Genomic DNA, 15,631 nt, shown 5'->3' on the forward strand with positions numbered 1-15,631 from the left:
CATGCTTCGGAACTCTTCCATTGTTCTCGGAATTCTGCTGAAGTTTATGCATGCTTCGGAGCTCTTCCATTGTTCTCGGAATTCTGCTGAAGTTTTAACTAGAGATGAGCGTTGTTCTACTCGAACTGTTCGCCAATCTCAAATTCGAGCTGTTTTGGGCGGTGTTCGAGCCGTTCGGCGAACACGAACAATTTGAGAGAAATTCGGCTGTTCGAGGTTATGTTCGATAACTGTTCGTGCACCAAAATCATAACTGGATTTTTTCTCAGTAATGATGAAAATTAATGTTAATACGCAGTTTGAGTGTACAGCGGGGTGGGGGGAGGGGCAGGGGATGGATCTCTGCAGGAACAATGAAGATCTCCATTTTTTTTTCTCTTTCCCGCATTTACAGTGGGGAGGTGCAATCTGTCAGCCTATCAGCAGCGCACACACGGAGCGAAGTGCTTTTTTTCACACAAGCAAGGGCATGTGTCATTGGCAGTGTATGTCACATGTCCTTGCCCTATAAGACCAAGCCATTTTCCCCGTCGCCACCATTTTCTCACTGCTGCAGCTGCGTGTTAGACGGCACCGCTGTTGCTGTGTGCGCTATACCTTGTTAATTTCAAGCCAATTTTCGCACAAATATACAGATAGCTTGGGAGTAGGGAATAGTTGTGATTGCAGTCCTTTTAAGGACTAGGTTACAGCATTTCCTACGACTTTTATCAGGGAGGTCTGTGCTCTTAAATAGATCGGTTGTGGGAGTAAAGACTAATTGTAATTGCAGTCCTTTTCAGGACTAGGTTACATGAGTTCCTATCAGTTTTTGCCAGGCAGGTCTGTGCCAGTGCTGTGCAAGTTTTTTTCACAGTATTTGGCTGAATCTAGCAAAGCTAATCCTTTTTGGCCTATTGCAGAGTGTGTTAGTCAGTGGAGAAGCCTATCTGTGTTGCAAGATATACCACCTGTGTATAGAATACCAATTTTTTTACTGCACCTAGTGAAGTAAAATCTTTTGGGCATAGCATCATTCTATTAGTCCATCTATACTGACCTCCATCAGGTTGCAAATTAAAACTAATTTTTATCTGCATCTACAGTACCTCTGAAAAAATATTTGGGCTTCTAGCAGTGTGTGGGACTTGTTCTATTAGTCCATCTATACTGACCTCCATCAGGTTGCAAACTGAATATAGTTTTTTCTGCATCTACCTCTGAAAAAATATTTGGCCTTCTAGTAGTGTGTCGGACTTTCTCTATTAGTCCATCTATACTGACCTCCATCAGGTTGCAAACTGAATATAATTTTTTTCTGCATCTAGCTCTGAAAAAATATTTGGCCTTCTAGTAGTGTGTCAGACTTTCTCTATTAGTCCATCTATACTGACCTCCATCAGGTTGCAAATTAAAACTAATTTTTATCTGCATCTACAGTACCTCTGAAAAAATATTTGGGCTTCTAGCAGTGTGTGGGACTTGTTCTATTAGTCCATCTATACTGACCTCCATCAGGTTGCAAACTGAATATAGTTTTTTCTGCATCTACCTCTGAAAAAATATTGGGCTTCTAGCTGTGTGTGGGTCTTGTTCTATTAATCCATCTATACTGACCTCCATCAGGTTGCAAACGGAATATATTTTTTTCTGCATCTACCTCTGAAAAAATATTTGGCCTTCTAGTAGTGTGTCAGACTTTCTCTATTAGTCCATCTATACTGACCTCCATCAGGTTGCAAACTGAATATAATTTTTTTCTGCATCTAGCTCTGAAAAAATATTTGGCCTTCTAGTAGTGTGTCGGACTTTCTCTATTAGTCCATCTATACTGACCTCCATCAGGTTGCAAATTAAAACAAATTTTTATCTGCATCTACAGTACCTCTGAAAAAATATTTGGGCTTCTAGCAGTGTGTGGGACTTGTTCTATTAGTCCATCTATACTGACCTCCATCAGGTTGCAAACTGAATATATTTTTTTCTGCATCTACCTCTGAAAAAATATTGGGCTTCTAGCTGTGTGTGGGTCTTGTTCTATTAATCCATCTATACTGACCTCCATCAGGTTGCAAACTGAATATAATTTTTTTCTGCATCTAGCTCTGAAAAATATTTGGCCTTCTAGTAGTGTGTTGGACTTTCTCTATTAGTCCATCTATACTGACCTCCATCAGGTTGCAAATTAAAAATAATTTTTATCTGCATCTACAGTACCTCTGAAAAAATATTTGGGCTTCTAGCTGTGTGCGGGACTTGTTGTATTAGTCCATCTATACTGACCTCCATCAGGTTGCAAACTGAATATATTTTTTTCTGCATCTACCTCTGAAAAAATATTTGGCCTTCTAGTAGTGTGTCGGACTTTCTCTATTAGTCCATCTATACTGACCTCCATCAGGTTGCAAATTCAAAATAATTTTTTTCTGCATCTAACCCAGCCAATGGTTTTGGCCTAATACCACAGTTTGGCCACTCAGCTCTGCTCGGTTACCATCCATTGTTTTTTTGTGCAAACAACTCCAGAGTTGTGAATTAGTTAACCACCAAAATGAGTGGAAAAAGGCCTGCTGCTGGTGGAAAGGGGAATAGGCGTGTTGGGAAGGGGAAAAAAGGTTGTGTCCGTGGGGTAGGTGTTAAAGCAACAGTAACATCTGCAGAAGAAAGACCATCTTCCAGCCAAACTAAAATGTCTACTTCTTTTAGCGGACAATGTGATAAGATCCCTTTCTTACGGCCACACCAATCGCTACAAATTCCAGATGAGGCACAAAAACAGCAGGTGCTTCAACGGATATCAAGTGCTCCTTTAAGTGGGCTCTCCTCCACATCAACTTCAACATCACAAATACTCCAGTCCTCAAAGGTGTCACCCAAATCGCACTTGCTTCCTCACAGCTCCCAAATCTCCAGCTGCCCGTCTGAGTATGAGGTAGAACAGATGGTTGAGTCTGCAGAGCTGTTTACTCATACTATAGCCTGGGAATCAGAGGTCGACTCCAGCGCTTCTGTGAATCCAGACGAGGAAATGATCTGCACTGATGCCCAGAATCTTTATGAGTCGGATCCAGGACCAGACGCAGAAGGTTCTGACCATAATGTAGACCCTCATTCCCAAACTGTAACTCCTGTTGGTGGAGACAATGAGGAAGACGATGATAAGACTCAAATACCTGATTGGAGCGACAACTTTAGTTTTTTGTCAGGGCAGGAACAGGTTGGCTCTGAGGACGACGGGTGTGATAACGCACAGGGTGATGATGATGAGGTCGGAGATCCCACTTACTGTCAACCCACAGTCAGCCAAGAGATGAGGTCAGCAGAGGAGGTGGAGGAAGATGCTAGTGACGACGAGGTCAGGTTGCGCCTTCCTGGACAGAGACGTAGTACTGGAAGCACGTCAACAACTGCATCCTCAAACACAACTCTGCCTCTCACCACAAGTCGTGGTGGCTCTTCAGGTCGCATGGGTGCTAAGCCTTGCATAGCCTGGGCATTTTTTCAGATCGATAAAGATGACCCAACTCGTGTTATCTGTAACATTTGTCAGCAAAAGCTAAGTAGAGGCCAAAAAATACATAGTTTGAGTACTTCATGCATGAACCGGCACATGGACATGAAGCATAAGTTGCAGTGGGAAGCTCAGTGTGCTACAATGCGGCCTAGCCGGCCGGGCCAACCACCGTCTGCCATATCTTGTGCAGCCGCGGCCTCTTCATCCTCTGTGACTGGGGGGACAGCAGTCACACCTGTTTTGGGGCACAGACCTGCCACCTCTTTACCCGCAACAGCCAGCGTGATTGGCAGGTCATCATTTTCTTTGGAGGTGGTAACACCAGCTGGTGTTGAGCGCTGTCCGACATCGATAGCACCACCTTTGGATGAAGGCAACCTAACATGTCCGCCTGCATCTTCCTCACAGACCGGCAGTTTGCCGGGGACACCCTTATCAACCCCGTCTAAGCACAATAGCCAGCCCTCGGTCCCTCAGATGTGGACAAGTAAAAGACCATTTCCTCCTAGCCATGAGAAAGCTAAGAGGTTGAATTTCACCATCTGCAAGCTCTTGGCTACAGAAATGCTGCCTTTCCGCCTGGTGGACACAGAGGATTTTCGAGACCTTATGTCCGTCGCAGTGCCCCAGTACCAGATGCCCAGTCGGCACTACTTCTCAAAGAAAGGTGTGCCTGCGGTCCACCAGCATGTCGCACACAACATCACCGCTTCTTTGAGAAACTCTGTGTGTGACAGGGTGCATTTCACCACAGACACTTGGACGAGTAGGCATGGACAGGGGCGTTACATGTCGCTGACTGGGCACTGGGTAACTATGGTGACAGCAGGACAAGGCGCTGCTGTCCAAGTCTTGCCGTCCCCACGAGTTGTGCGTCAATCCTCTTTATGTCAAAGTTCCTCCACTGCTTCTGCCTCCTCAACCTCCTCTCGGTCTTCCACCTGCACCCAAAGCCTGTCTGGTCATGCCACAAGCTTTCTAACTGCGCAGAAGGGATCCTGCACACCTCCTTACTATGCTGGCAGTAGGGCTCAACGTCATCAGGCGGTTTTTACATTGAAATGTCTGGGAAATGTGAGTCACACAGCTGAGGAGTTGTGGTCAGCTCTGGAGAACCAATTTCATGAATGGTTGTCTCCACTGGACCTGAAACCAGGGAAGGCCGTGTGCGACAATGCTGCAAACCTGGGTGCGGCCCTTCGCCGGGGCAATGTCACACACGTGCCTTGTATGGCTCACGTGTTGAACCTGGTTGTCCAGCAATTTTTAGCCCACTATCCCAGACTAGATGGCCTTCTGCAGAGGGCACGGTCGCTGTGTGCTCACTTCCGCCGTTCGCATCCCGCAGCTCAGCGACTTACATCTCTACAGAAGTCGTTGGGCCTGCCACTTCACCGGCTAAAATGCGATGTGCCTACCCGGTGGAATTCAACTCTGCACATGTTGCAGCGACTGTGGCAGCACCAACAAGCCCTGGTGCAATACGTTCTGACGTATAGCCTGGGCCAACGAGATTCAGAGGTGGGGCAAATCACGCTGGAGGAGTGGTCTCAGATCAGGGACCTATGCACCCTTCTGCACAGTTTTGAAATGGCGACGAAGATGTTTAGTGCTGACGATGCCATTATCAGCCTGACTATTCCGGTGATTTACATGCTGGAGCACATGTTAAACAGAATTCGGAGTCAGGTGGTGGCACAAGAGGAGGTGGAGGAAGTAGAGGAGGAGGAGTTGTATGCGGAAGAGCTAACATCTGCAAGGTCCAGAAGGTCGGCAGCACCAAGGCGGCAGGCATGTGAGGGTGGGGGAGATGGTTTTACCAGGGCGCATGGTAGCAGCCAAACTAGTGAGGAAGGTGCAGGAGCCCAGGAAGAAGTGGAGGACGAACTGATGGAAGACTCATCAGATGAGGGAGACCTTGATCACATTTCTGTTGTGCGAGGTTGGGGGGAGAGGACAGAGGAAGGAAGCATGATTGTTACCTCGCCACCAACACAACAGGGACTTGGTGCTCCTGGATGCGCAACACACATGAGTGCCTTCTTGCTGCACTACCTGCAACATGACCCTCGAATTGTGAGAATTAGAAATAATCCTGACTACTGGGTTGCCACACTGTTAGATCCCCGGTACAAAAGTAAATTTGCAGAAATTATTCCTGCCATAGAAAGGGATGCACGCATGCAGGAGTATCAGCAGAGACTGTTGCAGAATCTTACATGTGCTTTTCCACAAAATACCAGTGGTGCACGTAGTGAATCTCACAGTTCCAACTTGCCAACCGTGGGACCGTCAAGTGTTCAGCACTCAAACCGTAACAGAACCACAGTATCTGCTGGTAACATCAATTTTGCGGAATCATTTCACCACTTTTTTAGCCCATCCTTTGCAAGGCCACAGGAGACAAGAAGTCTGACACATAGTCAACGCCTAGAGACGATGGTACAGGAGTATCTCCAAGTAAACATTGAAGCCACGACTGTGTCACTGGACCCTTGCTCTTTTTGGGCTTCCAATCTGGATAAATGGCCGGAGCTAGCCACTTACGCCTTGGAGATCTTGTCATGCCCCGCAGCCAGCGTTCTGTCTGAACGTGTGTTCAGCGCTGCTGGTGGTGTGCTGACAGATAAGCGCACGCGGCTCTCCACTGATAATGTAGACAGACTCACGTTCATAAAGATGAACAAATCATGGATCCGAAACGACTTTTCTACCCCTGTGTCATCCTGGGGAGAGTAAAAGCTTGATGATTGGTTAAAATCACCCTACCAAACGTTTTAAGCTTTCAAATTACTAATCATGTTTATCTGTATCTTGACTGGAAAATAATTTGGGCTTTGTAGCAGTGTGCAGCACTGATCCTATTAGGCCATCTATAATAAGCTCCACCAGATTTAAAATTAAAAATAATTTTTAGCTGCATCTAGCCCGGAAAATAATTTTGGGGCTCCGAGATGCGCAAGACACATAAGTGCCTTCTTGCTGCACTACCTGCAGCATGACCCTCATATTGTCAGAATTCGAAGTAATCATGACTACTGGGTTGCCACACTCTTAGATCCCCCAAACTTTTCGATCAACCTTTTCATTTTAATAAAGACCAAAAAAATGGTCATTTTTGAAATTATAAGCATTAGCAGGTTGTTAGAAACTGAAATCAAACAGTTTTCAACTCAAAACTTTATTCTAGGTGATGTTACATTTTCACATAGGACCCCTTGTTCAAAAGGAGCTTCTGAACTCTCTCGTCCATTGAATTTGTCAGGTTTTGGATGGTTTCTGCTTCAATTGTTTTGTATGAGGACAGAATACCCTCCCAGAGCTGTTGCTTAGATGTGAACTGCCTCCCGCCATCATAGACACTCCTTTTAATGATGCTCCAAAGGTTCTGAATGGGGTAGAGGTCAGGGGAGCATGGGGGTCACACCATAAGTTTGTCCCCTTTTATGCCCATATCAGCCAGAGATGCAGATGTTTTATGTGCAGCATGAGATGGTGCATTATCATGCAGAAAAATGATCTTGCTGTGAAATACACGGTTCTTCTTCTTGAACCATGGCAGGAAGTGCTGTTTGAGAAAATCCACATACATTATGGAGTTCATCTTTAGCGCCTTCAGGGATCCTAAAGGGGCCGACAATCTCTCTCCCCATGATTCCAGCCCAAAACATTACTCCACCTCCTCCTTGTTGGCGCTGTAGCCGTGTTTGCGTGGGGTGTCCATCAACCAGCCATCCTCCACTCCATCCATCTGGACCATCGAGCGCTGCACGGCACTCATCCGTGAACAAAACAGTTTTGAAATCAGTCTTCATGTAATGTTTGGCCCACTGGAGCCATTTCTGCTTGTGTGAAGTGGATAGAGGAGGTCGACAGGATGGCGTATGCACAGCTGCAAACCTCTGAAGGACCCTGCATCTTGTTGTTCGGGGGACGTTGGAGGCACAAGCAGCTTCAAAAACTTGTCTGCTGCTATGACAAGGCTTTTTTGCCGCTGCTCTTTCAACCTGACGTAATTGCCTGTAGGAAAGAGTCCTCAATTTGCCCTTATCAGCACGCACATGTGTGTACTGTGAATCAGCTACATACTTCTTGATTGCCAAGACACTTCATCCTGATCATCGCACAATGTTGATTGTAGTCATGCCTTGACCTAAACACTCCACAATTTGTTGCTTCTCAGCAGCCGACACATCCTTTTTCTTTCCCATTTTGGCAGAAAATGTAGGCTGCTTAATAATGTGAGAGAGCCTTCTTAAGTAGTCTTGCCTTTCATTGGACACACCTGCCAAACTAATTAGCACAGGTGTCTGCAATTGCTTACAGTGATATAAAGAGCCCTGACACACATCACCATCAATGAGTTTAACTGACAAACAAACAAATTCTTCCCTTATCACTCCTAAACACTTTTTGCATAATAATTTGGAACGCGGTGTACATGTGCTTTTCCACAAAACACCAGTGGTTCACGTAGTGAATCTTACAGTTCTAACTTGCCAACCGTGGTCTGTATGGAATTGTTCAATAAAGGGCCCAAAATTAAGATAACATAGATGGGAGAGGTCTCTATGAATAGGAATTCCTAAGTATTTGATACCCTGTGAGGGCCAGGCAAAGGGAAAGTTGGACTGGATGGAATCCTATATGGATTTGGGGAGGGAGACATCGAGGGCCTCAGACTTCGCTGCATTGATTTTAAAATTTTACCATGTAACAAAGTGATCTATTTCAGCCATAACAGCATGGATGGATATATGTGATTGAGTGATATATACTAGGACATCATCAGCAAATAGAGAGCACTTGTACTCGGTGCCTCCCACCTCAATCCACCTAATATTGGGGTTATGGCGAATTGATGAGAGCAGGTGCTCCGTCACTAGGATGTATAAGAGAGGGGACAGAGGACATCCCTGCCTTGTCCCATTGCTGATTGTGAAAGGTGATGAAAATGTTCTGACGCACCCCCTGGGCCTTGGGACACCCGGAGCCGGACCCTTTTTGGTGGATGCTGGTGGTTGTAGTCTTCGTGGCGGCGACCCGGTTCCGTGGCTCAGGGCGGTCAAACCAGTGGCGGAACTATTTATGTGGTTTTGATGTTTAAATGTCCGACTACGCCACCCGTGGATTGCGGTCAGAGTGAACCGCAGCTACAGGGCAGACCGCTGAGGCTGGTGTTGTGGGTGCAGCAGAGCGTAGCATAACTCCCCACGGGAGGAGTATAGCCTCAGGGCAGTGTATGCGGAGGATGGGGGTGATGGTGCAGGGCAGCAGCAGTAACGACACGGAGTCAGTGATGCAGTCCAGGGCCTTTACTCACAGTTCTTATTATCCAGACCACGTCTGCAGGTAACGGCTGCCCACGTCGTACTGTGCTCACCAGGCGAGGGGCTCAGACAACTCCCAGATAACTTTGGAGCACTTCACAGGACCCCCTTTGTGTGTCCTTTGTCTGGCCTTTCTTACCAACACTTCTGTCCGGCTGCCTCGGGCCTCCTCTTGGTAAACTTGGCGCCAGTTTCCCTGACCCTATGTGGTGCCTTCCTAGCGGGTGTAGCGAGGGGCTGCGCCACATAAAATGTCAGAGCCTCCGGTTTCTAGCTGAGGGTCGTTTCCTGCCTCCACTAGTTCCGGGACCGGTCTCCCCCTTTGGCCTGACCCCTCCACGCAGGTGGATTCGGGCGTGCGGTGGCGACTCGCCCGTCCGCACCCCTGGGATCCCTTCATTCCTCGTTCCTGGAGGCTTCTCCGCTCCTCTTCCTTCCTTCTCCCTCTTCCAGGCCTGGGCCTCTGTTACTAGGCCCGCCTCCGGAGCAGAGCTCATGCAGAGCCCCTGCTCCCTGCCACTTCTGCTCAGACTTCTCTGCACTGAACTAAGATGGTGCCCACCTTTTATACTCCCTTCTCCATGCACCCAGGAACTGCTTCCTCCCTGCTCCTGCACTACAGGGTTCCCCTTCCTCAGTGTTCCCTCCCCCCACTCCAGCCAGGGACAGGGACTGTCGTGCCCATCTCAGGGGCATATTGGTCGCCCTGCCCCACGGCAATGTGGTGTAATGCATGCAGGTGTCGGGTCCTGATCCACACTCCATCCTTACCTGAGAGTGAGATATCACACCTCTGGGTGAGGTGCAATACGTCTGTAGCAACCGAGCCCTCAGGGTGCTACAGTTCCATTTATCTTCAGCCTAGGTGACGTATTGCGATACAGGGCCGTGATTTTGGCTATAAAAGGGTCCCCTAGACCCCTACCCCAAGCTTTTTAAGAGAATCATATATGGCGTGCCAGGAGACTCTATGGAATGCTTTCTCAGCATCCAACGAGAGTATCTAATTACAAATTTTTAACTGCATCTAGCCCAGGAAATACTTTGTGCCTAGTAGCAGTGTCTGCTAGTCAGCGGATTATCCCGGCTGTTAAGCAAGCTACACCACCTGTAGTTTAGACACTTAATTTTTTCAAAGGAAATGCTTCGGGACCATGGGATACTCAGTGAAGAGCATCAGGAGGCACCCCAAGGCATAGGGGCTGGGACTGGCAGTAGGATGCCTTGCGGTGGACAGCCGAACTCGATCCTTATAAAAGCTTTTTAACTGCAGCAGCTTTAGTGGACGCTACTGGAGCTGGAATTACGCGGCTGCTGGCATGAGACTTGCCCTCCAATAGATCCTTGTAAATGGATTTAAAGTGTATTCATTCAAATTAGAGAGACAATTTAAATTAAAAAGCTTAGAGCTGCCTCCACCACAGGGGGGCTCGCTCGACCCACCAGCGGACAGGCACCAGTATTGGGAGAGGGGGGCTGGCCATCAGGGTTCACCGCGGCTCTGGCACAAACCCGGCAACACGGAGGTGGCACGGGCAGGAGCGGACTGGCCGTGTCGGCTTCTCACTTTTTGGATTTTAGAAGGGCATGACATGCCTATATCTGTGTCTCCCCCTCCTTTTACTCCTCCACCTCTTTTATTTTCGCATGACTATATGTACTTGTCACTTTTCCATGTGTTAGTTGTGTCTTCTGAGCAGTTTGTCAGCTTTTGGACACCTTTGAAGATGTTTTCTATGTGTTTCTATGTGTTTTTGTTTGCCTGCCATTGGTTTTAACGGTGTTCGAAGGTGTTCGACGAACAGTTCGACGAACAGTTCGGCGAACACACGGGTGTTCGACGAACCGAACCGAACTCGAACACTACGGGGGTGGCTCAACACTAGTTTTAACATGCTTCGGAACTCTTCCATTGTTCTCGGAATTCTGCTGAAGTTTAAAAATGCTTCAGAATTCTTCCATTGTTCTCGGAATTCTGCTTAAGTTTAAACATGATTCGAAACTCTTCCATTGTTCTCGGAATTCTGCTGAAGTTTAAAAATTCTTCGGAACTCTTCCATTGTTCTAGGAATTCTGCTGAATTTTAAAAATGCTTCGGAACTCTTCCATTGTTATCGGAATTCTGCTGAAGTTTAAAAATGCTTCGGAACTCTTCCATTGTTCTCGGAATTCTGCTGAAGTTTAAAAATGCTTCGGAACTCTTCCAATATTCTCGGAATTCTCCTATAGTTTAAACATGCTTCGGAACTCTTCCATTGTTCTCGGAATTCTGCTGAAGTTTAAACATGCTTCGGATCTCTTCCATTGTTCTCGGAATTCTCCTGAAGTTTAACATGCTTCGGAACTCTTCCATTGTTCTCGCAATTCTGCTGAACTTTAAACATGCTTCGGAACTTTTCATTGTTCTCGGAATTCTGCTGAAGTTTAAACATGCTTCGGAACTCTTCCATTGTTCTCGGAATTCTACTGAAGTTTAAAAATGCTTCGGAACTCTTCCATTGTTCTCGGAATTCTGCTGAAGTTTAAACATGCTTCGGAACTCTTCCATTGTTCTCGGAATTCTGCTGAAGTTTAAAAATGCTCCGGAACTCTTCCATAGTTCTCGGAATTCTGCTGAAGTTAAAACATGCTTCGGAAATCTTCCATTGTTCTCGGATTTCTGCTGAAGTTTAAACATGCTTCGGAACTCTTCCATTGTTCTCGGAATTCTGCTGATGTTTAAACATGCTTCGGAACTCTTCCGTGGTTCTCGGAATTCTGCTTAGGTTTAAACATGCTTTGTAACTCTTCCATTTTTCTCGGAATTCTGCTGAAGTTTAAACTTGCTTCGTAACTCCTCCATTTTTCTCGGAATTCTGCTGAAGTTTAAAAATGCTACTGAACTCTTCCATTGTTCTCGGAATTCTGCTGAAGTTCAAAAATGCTTCGGAACTCTTCCATTGTTCTCGGAATTCTGCTTACGTTTAAAAATGCTTCGGAACTCTTGCATTGTTCTCGGAATTCTGCTGAAGTTTAAACATGCTTCGGAACTCTTCTATTGTTCTCGGAATTCTGCTGAAGTTTAAAAATGCTTCAGAACTCTTCCATTGTTCTCGAAATTCTACTGAAGTTTAAAAATGCTTCGGAACTCTTCCATTGGTCTCGTAATTCTGCTGAAGTTTAAACATGCTTCGGAACTCTTCCATTGTTCTCGTAATTCTTCTGAAGTTTAAAAATGCTTCGGAACTCTTCCATTGTTCTCGGAATTCTACTGAAGTTTAAACATGCTTCGGAATTCTTCCATTGTTCTCGGAATACTGCTGAAGTTTAAAAATGCTTCCGAACTCTTCCACAGTTCTCTGAATTCTGCTGAAGTTTAAAAATGCTACGGAACTCTTCCATTCTTCTCGGAATTCTGCTGAAGTTTAAAAATGCTACGGAACTCTTCCCTTGTTCTCGGAATTCTGCTGAAGTTTAAACATGCTTCGGATCTCTTCCATTGTTCTCGGAATTCTGCTGAAGTTTAACATGCTTCGGAACTCTTCCATTGTTCTCGCAACTCTGCTGAAGCTTAAAAATGCTACGGAACTCTTCCATTGTTCTCGGAATTCTGCTGAAGTTTAAAAATGCTCCGGAACTCTTCCATAGTTCTCGGAATTCTGCTGAAGTTAAAACATGCTTCGGAAATCTTCCATTGTTCTCGGATTTCTGCTGAAGTTTAAACATGCTTCGGAACTCTTCCATTGTTCTCGGAATTCTGCTGATGTTTAAACATGCTTCGGAACTCTTCCGTGGTTTTCGGAATTCTGCTGAAGTTTAAACATGCTTTGTAACTCTTCCATTTTTCTCGGAATTCTGCTGAAGTTTAAACATGCTTCGTAACTCTTCCATTGTTCTCGGAATTCTGCTGAAGTTTAAAAATGCTTCGGTACTCTTCCATTGATCTCGGAATTCTGCTGAAGTTTAAAAATGCTACGGAACTCTTCCCTTGTTCTCGGAATTCTGCTGAAGTTTAAACATGCTTCGGATCTCTTCCATTGTTCTCGGAATTCTGCTGAAGTTTAAAAATGCTTCGGAACTCTTCCATTGTTCTCGGAATTCTGCTGAAGTTTAAAAATGCTTCGGAACTCTTCCATTGTTCTCGGAATTCTGCTGAAGTTTAAAAATGCTTCGGAACTCTTGCATTGTTCTCGGAATTCTGCTGAAGTTTAAACATTCTTCGGAACTCTTCCATTGTTCTCGGAATTTTGCTGAAGTTTATACATGCTTCGGAGCTCTTCCATTGTTCTCGGAATTCTGCAGAAGTTTAAACATGCTTCGGAACTCTTCCATTGTTCTCGGAATTCTGCTGAAGTTTAAAAATGCTTCAGAATTCTTCCATTGTTCTCGGAATTCTGCTTAAGTTTAAACATGCTTCGAAACTCTTCCATTGTTCTCGGAATTCTGCTGAAGTTTAAAAATGCTTCGGAACTCTTCCATTGTTCTAGGAATTCTCCTGAATTTTAAAAATGCTTCGGAACTCTTCTATTGTTACCGGAATTCTGCTGAAGTTTAAAAATGCTTCGGAACTCTTCCATTGTTCTCGGAATTCTGCTGAAGTTTAAAAATGCTTCGGAACTCTTCCAATATTCTCGGAAATCTCCTATAGTTTAAACATGCTTCGGAACCCTTCCATTGTTCTCGGAATTCTGCTGAAGTTTAAACATGCTTCGGATCTCTTCCATTGTTCTCGGAATTCTCCTGAAGTTTAACATGCTTCGGAACTCTTCCATTGTTCTCGCTATTCTGCTGAACTTTAAACATGCTTCGGAAATTTTCCATTGTTCTAGGAATTCTGAAGTTTAAACATGCTTCGGAACTCTTCCATTGTTCTCGTAATTCTGCTGAAGTTAAAAATGCTACGGAACTCTTCCCTTGTTCTCGGAATTCTGCTGAAGTTTAAACATGCTTCGGATCTCTTGCATTGTTCTCGGAATTCTGCTGAAGTTTAACATGCTTCGGAATTCTTCCATTGTTCTCGAAATTCTGCTGAAGTTTAAAAATGCTTCGGAACTCTTCCATTTTTCTCGGAATTCTGCTGAAGTTTAAAAATGCTCCGGAACTCTTCCATAGTTCTCGGAATTCTGCTGAAGTTAAAGCATGCTTCGGAAATCTTCCATTGTTCTCGGATTTCTGCTGTAGTTTAAACATGCTTCGGAACTCTTCCATTGTTGTCGGAATTCTGCTGAAGTTTAAACATGCTTTGTAACTCTTCCATTTTTCTCGGAATTCTGCTGAAGTTTAAACATGCTTCGTAACTCTTCCATTGTTCTCGGAATTCTGCTGAAGTTTAAAAATGCTTCAGAACTCTTCCATTGTTCTCGGAATTCTGCTGAAGTTTAAAAATGCTTCGGAACTCTTCCAATGTTCTCGGAAATCTGCTGAAGTTTAAAAATGCTTCGGAACTCTTCCATTGTTCTCGGAATTCTGCTGAAGTTAAAATATGCTTCGGAACTCTTCCATTGTTCTCGGAATTCTGCTGAAGTTTAAAAATATTTCCTAACTCTTCCATTGTTCTCGGAATTCTGCTGAAGTTTAAAAATGCTTCAGAACTCTTCCATTGTTCTCGGAATTCAGCTGAAGTTTAAACATGCTTCGGAACTCTTCCATTGTTCTCGGAATTCTGCTGAAGTTTAAACATGCTTCGGAACTCTTCCATTGTTCTCGGAATTCTGCTGAAGTTTAAAAATGCTTCGTAACTCTTCCATTGTTCTCGGAATTCTGCTGAAGTTTAAAAATGCTACGGAACTCTTCCATTGTTCTCGGAATTCTGCTGAAGTTTTAACATGCTTCAGAACTCTTCCATTGTTCTCGGAATTCTGCTGAAGTTTAAAAATGCTTCGGAATTCTTCCATTGTTCTCGGAATTCTGCTTAAGTTAAAACATGCTTCGGAACTCTTCCATTGTTCAGGGAATTCTGATGAAGTTTAAAAATGCTTCTGAACTCTTCCATTGTTCTTGGAATACTGCTGAAGTTTAAAAATGCTTCGGAACTCTTCCATTTTTCTCGGAATTCTGCTGAAGTTTAAAAATGCTCCGGAACTCTTCCATAGTTCTCGGAATTCTGCTGAAGTTAAAGCATGCTTCGGAAATCTTCCATTGTTCTCGGATTTCTGCTGTAGTTTAAACATGCTTCGGAACTCTTCCATGTTGTCGGAATTCTGCTGAAGTTTAAACATGCTTTGTAACTCTTCCATTTTTCTCGGAATTCTGCTGAAGTTTAAACATGCTTCGTAACTCTTCCATTGTTCTCGGAATTCTGCTGAAGTTTAAAAATGCTTCAGAACTCTTCCATTGTTCTCGGAATTCTGCTGAAGTTTAAAAATGCTTCGGAACTCTTCCAATGTTCTCGGAAATCTGCTGAAGTTTAAAAATGCTTCGGAACTCTTCCATTGTTCTCGGAATTCTGCTGAAGTTAAAATATGCTTCGGAACTCTTCCATTGTTCTCGGAATTCTGCTGAAGTTTAAAAATATTTCCTAACTCTTCCATTGTTCTCGGAATTCTGCTGAAGTTTAAAAATGCTTCAGAACTCTTCCATTGTTCTCGGAATTCAGCTGAAGTTTAAACATGCTTCGGAACTCTTCCATTGTTCTCGGAATTCTGCTGAAGTTTAAACATGCTTCGGAACTCTTCCATTGTTCTCGGAATTCTGCTGAAGTTTAAAAATGCTTCGTAACTCTTCCATTGTTCTCGGAATTCTGCTGAAGTTTAAAAATGCTACGGAACTCTTCCATTGTTCTCGGAATTCTGCTGAAGTTTTAACATGCTTCAGAACTCTTCCATTGTTC

This window comes from Phyllobates terribilis, unplaced genomic scaffold, assembly GCF_046119375.1.
Source record: "Phyllobates terribilis strain yellow unplaced genomic scaffold, ASM4611937v1 Scaffold_8__6_contigs__length_399053987, whole genome shotgun sequence".
In the NCBI taxonomy this organism is placed as follows: Eukaryota; Metazoa; Chordata; class Amphibia; order Anura; family Dendrobatidae; genus Phyllobates; species Phyllobates terribilis.